At 45.8% G+C, this 13,841-nt stretch overlaps 1 pseudogene; it reads right to left on the bottom strand.

Moving 5' to 3' along the window:
* Window positions 1-5,356: 5,356 nt before the first annotated feature.
* On the bottom strand, window positions 5,357-7,319 carry LOC146193963 (uncharacterized; annotated as a pseudogene).
* Window positions 7,320-13,841: the final 6,522 nt, after the last annotated feature.

The following is a 13,841-nucleotide window of genomic DNA, read 5'->3' as shown; positions in this document are numbered from 1 at the left end:
CTTTTAATCCCCGGCTGTCCTGACATTTGTCATTCTCACAACATGGCGCCGAGTCTTTCCCGCGGAACCCCCCCCATTCCCAAACCTCTTCTTCCCTCTCCTCGTTGTTTGCAGATATGCGTGGATCTGCAAGACACGGAATGGAGAAACATGCTGCACCTTTATTTATATTCCCTATTGGGCTATTCACTTTACATTGTGTACAACATGCTAATGGCGTCTGAATCTACCTTGTCTTCTTTGGACGACCTTGAAGAAAGTGCCTAAACTCCACGTACTGCTTTCTAACCGAGAAAGTTGTGATGCTGGCGCGCGCAAGAACAGCTTCTCTGCCTTTCAACCACGATAGTTTATGATATATATTCGGCTCCTGCATGCATGTTTTCGGTTTTTATGAGGCACTTTGATGCATCCGAAGTGTTTTTGTTTTGTTTTTATGCTGAATCTTTCGTGTACGTTAAGCAGCATCATTTTTACGGTTTGGTTTTTGACGAACAGCTCCTTTGGGATCCACATATAAAATTTAAAGAATGCCATGTGAGCTTACCAATCGATAAGCTCCGCAGACAGCAAGATTCGAAAACATCTGTTCTTACTGTTCTCAACGCACTCATATGCGTTGTCGACCTGTCGACTCCGCGGACTCTTGCGTACGTCAAATAAATTCTAGCGAGGGCTGTGTAAGGGTTCCCGTTTTCTCAAGCAACTTTAACAGCGCGATTCATTGCCCAGGTTCGATAGCCTTCGTTTGAAAGTTACAAGCAACGCAGCTTTCCTGGCGCCATTTCCCTTTGGTGTCCTGCATGGAAGGAATTTAAAGGTTCTGCGTTGCTGGAACGAGAGCCATATGCACCCGCTAAGTAAATGCAGCATGGTCAACATTTTCCATGTTATAAGTTTTGAAAAGACGATACAGCAAAACACCGATACAATCTTTACCCGTGCTGGAGAGCGTGTCGGAAGGAATAATTAAGAACATTTCATGATAATATAGGCTGTAAAAAGTTCGCACTTTCCCTCATGCATACGCAGTATCCGGGTTGTATTTGGGAGTACAGAAATGAGTATGCTTGTTTCTCCTACACCCGAGTTTATGAGTCCAGAGCTGAAACGCCAATAAACGTTTACTGACGAACGCAACCTCATCGACGACTACTGAGATGAATTTTTTTTTTTCACTATTTGTTTTTACCCTCAATTTCATCTCATCGGTGCAAGACCCGCGTATGTAGGGGATCGTCAGCCACTTTCAGTGCACGTTGAAGTCCCTCGATAGCACTAGTTAAAAAAGTTAGGATACTAGGGTTTTGTACGAAATTTATACAATGTTACCAAAACCAGCGTATACTATTTTCATGAAAAGAAACGCCCCGACTTGCCTCATTTGTTGAAATACGAAGACGGACGCGGCGAATGGCTAAATACACTGTCGTTTCTGACGCTTTGTTCTCGAGTCGCGCATTCTGCCGTTTTTCGGGTGTGTTGAAATCCAAAACAAGAAGTATAGCTCGAGCTAAAATTTAAACGTTGTGACCTATGTTCATTCAATCCATTCGAACAATTTCTTATTTTGTCATCTTTCAGGAGAAGTTTGGATAATCGCGTAGATCGCTTGCTTTTCGAAACAGTCTGCTAGGAAGACATGCTACATAGAAGTGGTCGCGAAGAGGACACGCAGCGTTCAAGCGTGGCCATGAAAGCGGAGCTATGGCTCACTTATCCCTGGATTTCCCAAAGCATGGCATGCGCAATGCGTGATTGATGAAGAGAGAACAGAGCGCTTTTAAAGCACTGATTAGGTTTCAAAAGCTTGTAGGCTCGTGACAAAAACAAGTGCAGTGGATGGAACTCACGCGAATTTGGTGTATTTTGCTGTCCGACAAATGTTAGCATAAGTATTATGACCAAAATACCGCTTTCTGCTGCGAATCATATTTCGAAAAGATTGTGTTCGAATTTGCCACTAGGTATCGTCATGGGTCAAAGCGACACCAAGGCATCGCTATCTTGTATATTTAAAAACAACTGCGCCGTCAAGAATAAAAGTAAGAACGGAATCCTTATATTGTATAGTTACTGCTGTCATGCCCAGTTACTGAAAATGTTTTTGAGTATTTAGCATCTCGCTTAGCTTTAGGATGGGTGATTAAAAACAATATCATTTAGGCTGGCAACATAGATGTTAAAAAGACATGTTTCTAATCACAACCAGCCACCTCCTTTTAAGTTGGTGCCATGGAAGCGATGTTCCTACTCTTAACTGGATACAAATGAATGTCTTAAAACTGCACCCTAGCTCATCTCCAGTGAGGTAGGAAACGTGCTTAGCTGAAACGTGGCATCAATTTTTGCTGGTGCATTCCTATTTCTGTTGAGTCAGGACTATAAAATAACACAGTATTTTACGGGGCAGGGGCAAAATTTCTCAATTATTCGTACACTAATTCAAGCTTTGATGTCTTATTTGCAAAAGGCGTTTAGTGATCTTTTTTTTTCGTCTTAACTATTGGTATAAGTAAATAAAATTGATAGTTCCCCATACACCGGTACCAAATATGCACCTTATATTTACTGTAATTTTTCCTCTCCTGACATCTTAGGTGGACTGTGTGTCAAGACTTCACTTTTAAATGCTTTGAGTGAAACTGAAAAGGCGAAAGATCTGCGAGGACCGCCAAAAGAAAATTTTGGGAAATAGAAGAAACCGCACTTTTTGAGTTCTACTAACGTTTCGGTACTGAAAATCGATATCAGAGTGATGCAGCGGGGGCGCCGCAATAAATATTGATAGCGACGTGGAAGATCAAAGACCCATATTGTGCAACATTTTCAGAGGAAATTTTGAACAACGGGTCATGAATTTTGACAGCCACAGAAAGGGAGGAACGAAGAAATGCGGTGACGTAATCTCGTTTTCAAGTTGATCAACCTTTTGACAGATTTGCAGAACGGCCTAAAAGGATACGTGCAGATAAGGCTTGCAACGCCTGCCGCCTTCTCGAAACCAAGGAGCAAGCATGTCCCACCAGCTTGCCTTCCACCCGAGTAATATACTTTTTCAGAGGGCCAGCTCCTAAAAAGAAACTGTACATTACCTTCGTCTCAGCCATAGAGGTCGTCACTCTTATGAAATTAGGTCATGGTATCGTCAGCGGGACTGGTGTCATTGGTCACGGAACCATGGTCAGTCACACTAATGGGGGCTGACAGGCATGACAGGCTGCGAAACTCCTTGCACAATATGCTCCCTTACACGTACATGACCCTCTTACCTTTCAATCATTTTTTTTTTATTTTCACCGAAACAAAATATACATAGCGAAGAAAGGGGGCGGGAGAAAAAGCTGCACAATAGCAGCTTGACAAAGCTCCAACCACCCTGACAACAATGACAGCACCTCTCATAATTAGCTCTATAAAAACCCCGCCTTCAGTCACCAGCGGCTGCGGAACAACTCACCACGGCGGCGGTCAGACCTGTGACGCAGCAGGGGGTGCTAAGAATTTCTGGCTCCGCTGGACAGGCCACCATTGGAAACTGACTTTGGCAACGTTTAACGTTAGAACCCTAGCTAGTGAGGCTAGTTTAGCAGTGCTGTTAGAGGAACTAGAGGGTATGAAATGGGATGTCATAGGGCTTAGTGAGGTTAGGAGGCCGAATGAGGCATATACTGTACTGATGGATGGGCATGTACTGTGTTATCGTGGTTTGCCGGAGAGGCGAGAACTAGGAGTAGGTTTCCTTGTCAACAAGTACATAGCGGGTAATATAGATGAATTCTATAGTATTGCCGCGAAACCTTCAAAACTGTATTTGTTGTTTTTTTAACAGCCGCCGGCATACAGCCTTATCACTCTGATTCTGGATCGCGTATCAGTTCCGTATTCTTTGTTTGCTAATGCTCGATGTCGCGAGTCACACCTTTATCAGTTTCGTTGTAGCGCAAGATGCACCGAGATCTATCTTGAAGATTCCGGCCACTCGTGTGTCTTTCTACAATGTTCCAGCTTGTGCTGTTAGCTGTTTTCGACGTTATCTAGATTGTTCTGAGCAGCCTTTAAATTGAGCGTTGATGATTGTGACGGGCATTCTTTGTTCGACGATCGACGGGCACGTTTGTTGCTATCGCCGCCGCCGAGTTGCGTAGTTCTTTTGCGGGCGCAAGTCAGCCCAATAAAGAGTTAATTTCAGTACCATTAAGCATGTGTCTTCTTTTGATGCCAACGTCCTTGTCCCCACCACGTGACAGTATTAAAAAGAGGGTGGCAGGCATCGTAATTAGGCTTAATAAGAGGCATACACTGAAGATTGTACAGGCCTATGCACCCACATATAGTTTTGATTACCAGGCAGTTGAAAGCTTCTACGAAGGTGTAGAATCGACAATTCGAAAAGTAAAGACGCAGTATACTGTACTAATGGGCGACTTCAATGCCAAGGTAGGGAAAAAGCAGGCAAGAGACCAGGCAGTAGGCGACTATGGCAATGGCTCTAGGTATAGCAGGGGGGAGTTACTAGTTGAGTTTGCAGAGAAAAACTGGCCACCCTTTATATGCAGTGCCTGATGTCATCGAAGGTACCGGAGCCATGGAAGAATACAATTATTATCCTCATTCATAAGAAAGGGGACTTACTTTCAGTTACGTATAAGGTATCTACTAAGGTAATCGCTAATAGAATCAGGAAAACCTTAGACTGCAATCAAGCAAAGGATCAAGCAGGTTTTCAGAAACGGTACTCCACTATTGATCATATTCATACCATAAACCAGGTGACAGAAAAAGGCTCGCAATATAACCAGCCCTTATACATAGCATTCATTGTTTACGAAAAAGCATTTGACTCAGTAGAAACCTCGGTGGTGATGCAGGCATTGCGAAATCAGGGGGTAGACGAGCCATACGTGAAGGTGATGGAAGATATTTATTGTGGCTGCACAGCAACCATAGTTCTGCATAAAGAAAGTAACAGAATTCCCACAAAGAAAGGCGTTAGGCAAGGAGACACGATCTCCCCAGTACTATTCACAGCTTGCTTAGAGTAAGTATTCAGAGACTTGGAATGGGAGCAGTTAGGAATAAGGGTAGATGTAGAATACCTCAGTAATTTGCAATTTGCTGATGACATTGCCTTGCTAAGTAACTCGTGGGATGAACTGCAAATAATGATTGATGACCTAGACAGGAAAAGTAGAAAGGTAGGCTTAAAAACCAATATGCAGAAGACTATTGATTCATGTCAAAAAGTCATGTTCAACAGCCTTGGGAGAGAGAGAGAGAGAGAAAAAAAACCTGTATTAGACGTAGGAATTCGGGGTGCGCAGGCCCCTGGGTCCCTGCACGACCCCACTGAGATTCAAGCGTTTATGTCCCCGAGGAGCATAACACTGGCAGCCCGGCCGGGGGCGTTGGTCTGCACGGCCGGGTCCTCTGAACGCAGCAGTGTCGCCCAGTCCTCCCAGGTCTTCAGTTGCTCTAGGCCCCGCGGGGGAGGGTCCGCCGGGCAGAGGGAGAGGATGTGGATTGAAGAGGCAAAGGGTACAAGCAGGAGTGTGGAAGGAGGGATGGTAGTGGAAAAGGGTAAGGGGTGAAGGAAGAGTGTGTGTTTGGAGTCTACGCCATAGTGTTGCGTGTTTATTGTCTAGGGATGGGTGGGGAGGGGGTAGCGCTGGCACGAGGCTCTGTAGGCCTGCGTCAGCCCGCTGAACGAGTGCATGCACTCCTTCGTAAATCCCGGATTAGAGGCCACCTGAGCTCGGTTTAAAGAACCTCGAGCTAAAAGGTTGGCAGCCTCGTTTCCGGGATTCCCAGAGTGCGCAGGCACCCATATCAGCTCCACATGGCGGGGCGGCGGTGAATCGGGCGAGTCCAGTATGCTAAAAGCAGGGACATGGACTCGGCCACATGCAAAATTTAGAATTGCTGTTTTTTAATCAGTTAAAATGTACAAGGCTTCAGTGCGGGTTATGGCTAGTGCAATGGCAGCTTCCTCTGCAGCTTCTGGGGAGGTGTCTGGCGTGAGAGGTAATGCGATAAGAGGGGATGAGGAGGAATCCACCACGGCTGCGGTCGCTTCATCACCCGTGCATGCAGCGTCCACCCATACGGCGTCCGACTCACCGCCATAATATCGTGGAGCGCCTTTTCACTGGCTCTGCGGCGTTAATCATGGTAGGAGGGATGCATATTTTTCGGAAGTGGCTTGATAAATAGGCCTTGGTGGATATGCCGAGGGATGGAGAGAAGGGTGGGGCCGTTAGCCGGTATCCTGATTCCAAGGGAGTCTAGGATATACCGTCCTGTGGATGTTTGCGTGAGTATGATGTATTGAGCCTGTCGGTGGGCCTCCACGAGCTCCCCAATCGTGTTGTGCAGACCCAGGCCTAGCAATCTGTCTGTGGATGTGTTGAGGGGAAGGTGAAGTGCGACCTTGTATGCCTTGCAGATCAAGGCTTCCAAAGCGTTTGTGTCATGTTTGGACAGTTTTAGGTAAGGAGTAGTGTAAAGCACACGACTGAGGACGAAGGCATGGATGAGGCGACAAAGGTCGCGCTCCTTCATGCCCTTATGGTGGCCCGAAATTCTGCGGATGAGGTGCGATATCGCACCTGCAACCTGCCTCAGTTTCTTTAGGGTGGTGGTGTTTTTACCATTGCTCTGGATGTGTAGGCCCAATACGCGGAGGGTTTCAACCTGCGGTACTGGGCTCCCATTCAGTTCAATAGTAATAGGGGAGTGGGTGGAATGGCGGTTCTTAGGGCGGATGAGCAGCAGTTCGGACTTATCTGGGGAGCCAGACAGTCCGATGCTCTTTGTGTAATTTTCGGTCTGGGTGGCTGCTTCATGTAAGGTGTCTTCTATATCGCCATCACTGCCATGAGTGGTCCACAGCGTGATGTCGTCGGCATAGAGGGTGTGTTTCAGATGCGGGATGTCTGACATTTTTCAGGCGAGGGGGATTAGGGTGACGTTAAATAAAAAAGGGGAGAGGACGGACCCTTGCGGGGTGCCGACACTTTGAAGCGTGTACGACGAAGGAGAAAGAGGGCCGAAGTGTACATCAGCCGTGCGGTCATTGAGGAATGCTCGAATATAAGTGTACGTTCGTCCACCTACATTCAATGCGGATAGGGAAGTCATGATCGCCTGATGTTTGTTGCGATCAAAAGCTTTAGAAAGATCCAAAGCTAAGACTGCTTTGGTGGGACAAGGAAGTAGTGGGTCAAAAATGTCTGGGTGAGTTGTAGCACGGCGTCCTGTGCGGACAGATGGGGTCGGAATCCCACCATGCTGTGCGGATATAGATTGTTGTCTGCCATATGTGCTATAAGTCTCGCTAACACGACATGTCGAAAAGCTTTCCGAGGCAAGAGGTTAGCGAAATAGGGCGAAGATTTTTGAGTGTAAGTGGTTTATTAGATTTGGGTATAAATATAACCTTCGCATGATGCCAGGAAGGAACAACAGTTTACGTTAGGTAACGAAGCACTAGAAGTAGTAGGTGAATATGTCTACTTAGAACAGGTAGTAACCGCAGATCCGGACCATGAAATGGAAATAACAAGAAGAATAAGATTGGGATGGAGCGCATTTGGTAAGCACTCGCAGATTATGACTAGCAGCTTACCGGTATCGCTCAAGAGGAAAGTATACAATAATTGCATCTTGCCTGTACTCACCTATGGGGCTGAAACGTGGAGGCTAACAAAGAGGGTTCTACTTAAGTTGACGACAACTCAGAGGGCTATGGAACGAAAAATGGTAGGGATAACATTAAAAGATAGGAAGCGTGCAGAGTGGGTCAGAGAAATAACTCAAGTTACTGACATTCTAGTGGAAATTAAGAAGAAGAAATGGGAATGGGCAGGACATGTAGTGCGAAGAGAGGATAACCAATGATCGCTTAGGGTAACAAACTGGATTCCAAGGGAAGGAAAGCGTTGCACCGGGCGGCAGAGCAGATGAGGTTAAGTTAGCAGGGGTCAAGAGGATGCAGCTAGCACAGAACCGGGTTTATTGGGGAAATTTGGGAGAGGCCTTCGCCCTGCAGTGGGTATAGTCAGGCTGATGATGATGTTGATGATGATGATGATGATGGCCCTCTTACTATAAGACACTCCCGTTAAGGTCATAATACTTATATGCGTGCTGAACTTTCGATTTTTTATGAATAATTTTGGTCTGTCTACTTCACCATGAAGCTTTTCCATTGCGCCCAATGCATTGCTTACCTTCTGGCCTCATTTGAGAAATCTGTGTAGTCAGAGACATCTAAGCCCAGGGTGGGCTACTGCTCTCCACACAAAAAGAAACTTTGCTGTAACTCCTAGGCTTTTGCAGGAAACACATCCTAAGGAATGAACACAAATAACACAGACCTAGCATTTACTTGTGTATGAGTGCGTCACTTGAAAGGCAAGGCATACTGCCTAATTTAATATTTTATCATCTAGTGCACACTGCACGAGCACGCTACACAGGAGACGCAGGTTGCACACAACATTCAGGCCGGCGTTTTCAGTGCAAATAACACTAGACGGTTCACTCCCGCATTCATTTTGCTTCTGCATGATCTCAGAAGCCTCAAGGCTCTTGCAACTGCTATGCCCCTGTGAAGCCTTTGGGTTTGTGACGGCAGTTTGCGTGACGTCACGGTAGCCGATATCACGGCCAAACTGACAAAATCTGCCAACTTGGGCGCCACGCTGATATATAAATCGAAGTCAGCGGGACTCTTGCTTAGCTACTTGTCCACGCATGCATCTGCCGTTGTCATACAGGAAGGGGACTTCATACCTGGAGGTGCAGCGTCCTCCTCCCCCCCTCCCCGCCCCCCTCTAAAGCCAAAGGGGAGCTGAGGGAGCTTTTGTGTCCGAGTTGGAGGACTCTATCTCCGGACGAGGGGCCCGGCCTTACGATGCCACCACAAGAGTTGGCTGTATCAAGCATGAAAACAGCCTGACCCGCCATTGTGGCAATGAGCTAACGAGGCGTCGAACCTTCGCGAGCGCGCAAAAGGCTTCACTGAGGACACCCATTCTGGCGATGAAGTCATAGTGGAACAGAAAGTGTCCCACCCGTAACCGACAAAACCACAGACGTCCGACACCAGAGGTCCGACACCCTCTGCTCAGTAAGGTGGTGACGCGTTCCCGCTGCAGGGGAAACTATGCCTCTTTTCGTTTAACAATTACTTCATGGAGACATGGAGCCCTGCTGCAGTATGCTGCCACACTGCGCGCTAGCCAAATTCGTTACGTGTACCCTACGAGTAAGAGGACGAACTGGTTACCACTCGGTCTGGCAACACATTCAGGTATTGCACAGTCTGCTATGGCACACACGGAAGGTAGAAGAGGACAGCTACATGACAAAGGAGAGCTTCAGGAATAAGATAGTGCCGACACGCACAACGGATAAGTTGGTCTCAAGCTGGCCTGTGTAAACGGCCTGGGCTTTCATACGACCTGGTTAAAGCGAGGCCTTGTATCTATATAAGGTGTTCATTCAATTTACTCAGTAAATTACGGCTGTATGATTATCCTATGAAATACGTGTGCACCGAACCCAAACCTTAAGAGGCGCCTATTTTGAATTCTACTGAACCACACTAAATTGCCCATTATTTTTAGCAACTTATTGTTTTCATGGCGGGAGCGTAGGTCTTTTTTCTTTATTTTTACAATGCGTAAGTAGTCTTTACATAGTGTTTTTTATGCATGTAGTTTATTCAGTAGTTTCAAACTCTACCGAATAGGGATCCTTGTATTATCTTGCGCTGCAGATTTCGCGCTTAGATTTTAACAATAGCAGGAAGCTTCCCGATATATCATCTTTCGCCAGAAAGCAGGGACTGATATTAATCCGTGTCCACCCTGCTCGGGTTTTATTCCAGAAGAGTAGCCAATTCCTTTCACGAGAGAGCGGTCAGGCGCATGGCGACCTGGATGACGGCCTCTAAAGTCTGCGTTTTCATTAAATGTTTGGTCCACCTTAGCGTTGCTTTCCTCGTTCAGCAAGGACTTTGTATTTCTGTGGTCCACATGTCTCGAGGCCAAAACTTCTCCGGAAAGTACTCTGTCTCGGCTACGGGCGGTTGCAAAAGTTCACCTGTGAAGTTATTGCCTTTAAAATGAATAATGTAACAACTATAGACACCTTGGCGAGTTTCTTCCATCCTTGCCTCATTACTTTCGATTGAAAGATACCAGGCCCTACATTAGAAAATCAAAACATCTCGGCCCATAACGAAGTCGCATTACTCTTGGCTTGCCAACGCACACACATACACCACGGGGATGCAACTATCTTGGGAAAGAGTGTTTGCTTAAAAGATTGACCGTCACTCGAACGACACACTGCTTACCATCATCTGTCCGCACATAAGCCAGCCAGCGAGCCACTGCTGTTTTGTAACAGGCTCGCGAACAAAATGCAGAAAAGCAGAAGGGAAGAGTGGGGGGTTGCGACGACGACAAATAACGCAGGCATAGCAAGCAAGCTGTAGAGACAGAGAGCGAAGCGCATAATAGCTCGTCATGGATACAATGCCCTATACAGCGTGGCAACCCCCTCTCCTGTCGAAGCGTCGAGGACGCCTCAAATTTCCCATGGGATATTACCTCGCTGCTGTCTGGCGGCGCCGTCATCGCTAAGGAGTTGCAGACCAAGCGATCTTTCGGCCCTGGCTGTCCCTCACCGGCGTCTCGACACTCCTGTTTGCGGTGTCGTCCCCATGATGACGGCGTACAGGCACTTGAAGCGAATGAGTTTCGCGTGAGCAACATTCGGCTCCCTCTTGGGAACTCGGGCTGCCATCAGTGTCCCAGCGGCTTCCGTTTGCTTTGAGCGTCTCTTTGTAGCTGGGTCTCAAACAACTAAAGGTACGGTTTGAACTTGGCTGCCACTGTGGCTCCTCTGGCACTGATGAGCACACAAAGCGTCCCAAATAAGAGCGATGTTTGTGCGTGTGACTGAGATCTAATGGGCCGTATCAGTGTCGCATTCCTATTTTGTATTGTGTGCAAAAAGGAGAGCGCTGTTTCTAGCGATGGATGAAGTTTCTGTCTGGACCGAGCTGCCAAAGCTTTGGTACCGGCACCCGGGAACTACTTGGGGCAGAGGGGCATATCTGTGTGAACTTCTTTAGCACAGCGTCTTAAAGTTTTCAAAGTTTAACCAGAACTGACAAGGTCTGTAGATTGTAGAAATACTACCGTCTCGAACAACTGTTCAGAAATTAGAGAAAGCAGATATTTAACAAAAAAGTTGTGTGATATGATATTCAGCCCACAATGTCCCACGCAATTCTTAGTGTGCCATGCGCTGAAATGCAAATCGTATACTTCTGCCATGAGGCTACACGTTTACATCATCACATATCATGGGGTACAGAATGCTTAAGCAAGGCTTGCATCGATCAGAGACTAAACCACAGCTGGAAACCACTAAGCGTTCAGCTGGAAGTAGCTAGAAGAACGACGTGCTTGCTCCCTTGCACATGTAAGAGGCGCAGCTGGGGAGCTCTAAAGACAACTTAAAATGACGTGAACATAGTTACGATGACGCAGTATCGATCGCCGCTGATTTAATCAATGAATACTTGGCCACTAATTACTTTGGCGGATGAATACAACTGAATATTTGAGTGGAGAACGAGGTAGTTCTTGGAGAAATCGTTTAGCTTGTGTTTGCTGTCTATAAATACTAAGAGCGAGCGCTAAACTGTTCCCGAAGTTACAACGCGATATAGCTTGAAACCAAAGCTGTCCATCCTGCAGTAATCAGCGCACAAGGGTGGGATGAAAGATGAAGGATACGCACAAACAAGAGCTAGTTTGTGTGCCACCTTCGTCTTTCGTCGCATGTTTGTACGCTGTGAGGAAAATGGATTACGTACGAACTCAGTCATCTTCTTTCTTTTGCTCAAGGTTGATTCAACGTTGTTATGCATATATAAAGCTTGGTCAAGAAAATTTTGGGGTCAGCTAGAGACCGCTACCAAGGGCAGGCCACCTAGTCTTCAAAATAGAGGTACGGAAAATGTAATTTCCCCTAATCAATTCGAACTTGAACGTGTACGTTTGCTGCTTAACCGAATGCAAATACTCGACCTTATAGAAATGGGTTTTGTACGAAACGAGTAGTGACGAAAACAAGTAAAAAACGAATCAAATATTGGTATTCTCAACTTGTGAGAATATGATTGCTAAAAATAAAACGAAAATGATTCGAAGCCGCAAGTGGTAGCTGCAGGATTGGGCTGTGGCGAAAAACCTTATGGTGTTAATGCTTTAACTGTGAAAACACAAAACTATGCGCTCCTCAAAGGGTGTACCAGAATTTTCAGTATATTATCTATATTATGACAGTAATGCCATATTTGTAAGAGAATTGCCTTTTCCCCATGGTGGTCACCAAGAGTAAAGTATCGCCACATGTCAGAGGATGAGAAGGGAGAGGACTAAGCATGAGCTGCGGCCCATTAAAGTGATGTTTTAATATCTTTGTGCTTAACCTTTCTATCACTGCCGCTTTTTATGATATAATGATACAATGATTGCCGTAATATGAGTGATCGTGCGGAGGAGCAGGACTCTTCATCTCCAGTAGACCGCTTGCGGCAACATGCTAACTACGCTGCAGATGACACTGCTTTTGAAACAGCCGTTGGAAACTACGGCGTGCATTAATCGCAATTTGTGCTATTATCTGCAAACCATCTAGAACTTGGCAGCATAGTCGTTTTGTTTCGAATAATTTCGAGACAACAATTTAGTTCCCTCGTTTAGAAAATTGAATGGAAAAATAGTCGATTCGGTTTGAAATTTTCGGACACTGCTAGTAATTTATTTATTTTATTCTTGTTATATTTTAGTGATTTATTTATTTTATTCTTCTTATTTTTACTTTTTACGTTTCGTAAACTAATTAACTTTATATCCCATTTCAATAAATAATCTCTGGGTTGCTGTGAGCAAAGGCTGGGACCGTTTTCGGAGGTCACATTTTAAAGGTAATTTCCAGCCACCTATGGGGCGCACCATGAGCAGTGTAAGCCTTTCGCTTTAAAATTCGGTAAATAGATTGTAATCGTTGGCCACTCGTTATTCTGAAGGCATTTTAAACAACATACTACTTTTTAACAATTGAGACGCTTATATTTTGAGAAGTAAAACTGCGGCCGAGCAGACAATCGCTTGACGACCAATACCGCTATATAACTGCTTGCTTCGCAGCTTGAATGTCGCCTAAACTAAAGTTTAAAGCTGAAACTGTAAACATAACCGCACCCGGCTTAGAAAAGGTCCAACGTTGGCTGAAGCGAACACGAAAGTAGAACTTTAGGTGGTTAGAGCAATAAACGAGATTCTAATCTCTGCGCTTGAGGATTGGGAAGTGACGAAGCATTACCATATGGAGTGCGAGGTACCATAATCGCACTCCTTGCGCCATACGAGCGATAGCGCGAATTTTTCGCCCCGTAAAAACGTCCTCCGAATTCGCGGCCATCGCATGCTTCGACTGCAATCTTCGCGCGAGCCTCATCGACCTCGGACAATGGCACATTCATTTGTGTGGAAGAGATTAGGCTGCAAAATAGTTTTGAGACTTTGTAACGGTGGTCTTGGTTCTCCCGAAAGCACGAATCGATGGGTATCTTATCAGTTTAGGCTCGTTCCGAACGCTGGGCGGAAATGTTTCTCACTGGTGCGCTAACGAGCTTAAAATATACGCAAGCATTCGTGTACCACTATCGTTGATTTACGGTTAACTGCGCCACATGCTTCTTTACAGTCACGTGAAATAGGAGCTCATTACAACCAAGATGTAAGATTGCA

This window comes from Amblyomma maculatum, chromosome 4 (assembly GCF_055883805.1).
Source record: "Amblyomma maculatum isolate TAMU_Amacu chromosome 4, ASM5588380v1, whole genome shotgun sequence".
Taxonomy (NCBI): Eukaryota; Metazoa; Arthropoda; class Arachnida; order Ixodida; family Ixodidae; genus Amblyomma; species Amblyomma maculatum.
Note: the sequence above shows the minus strand (reverse complement) of the source record. Positions and strands in the feature narration are given on the sequence as shown.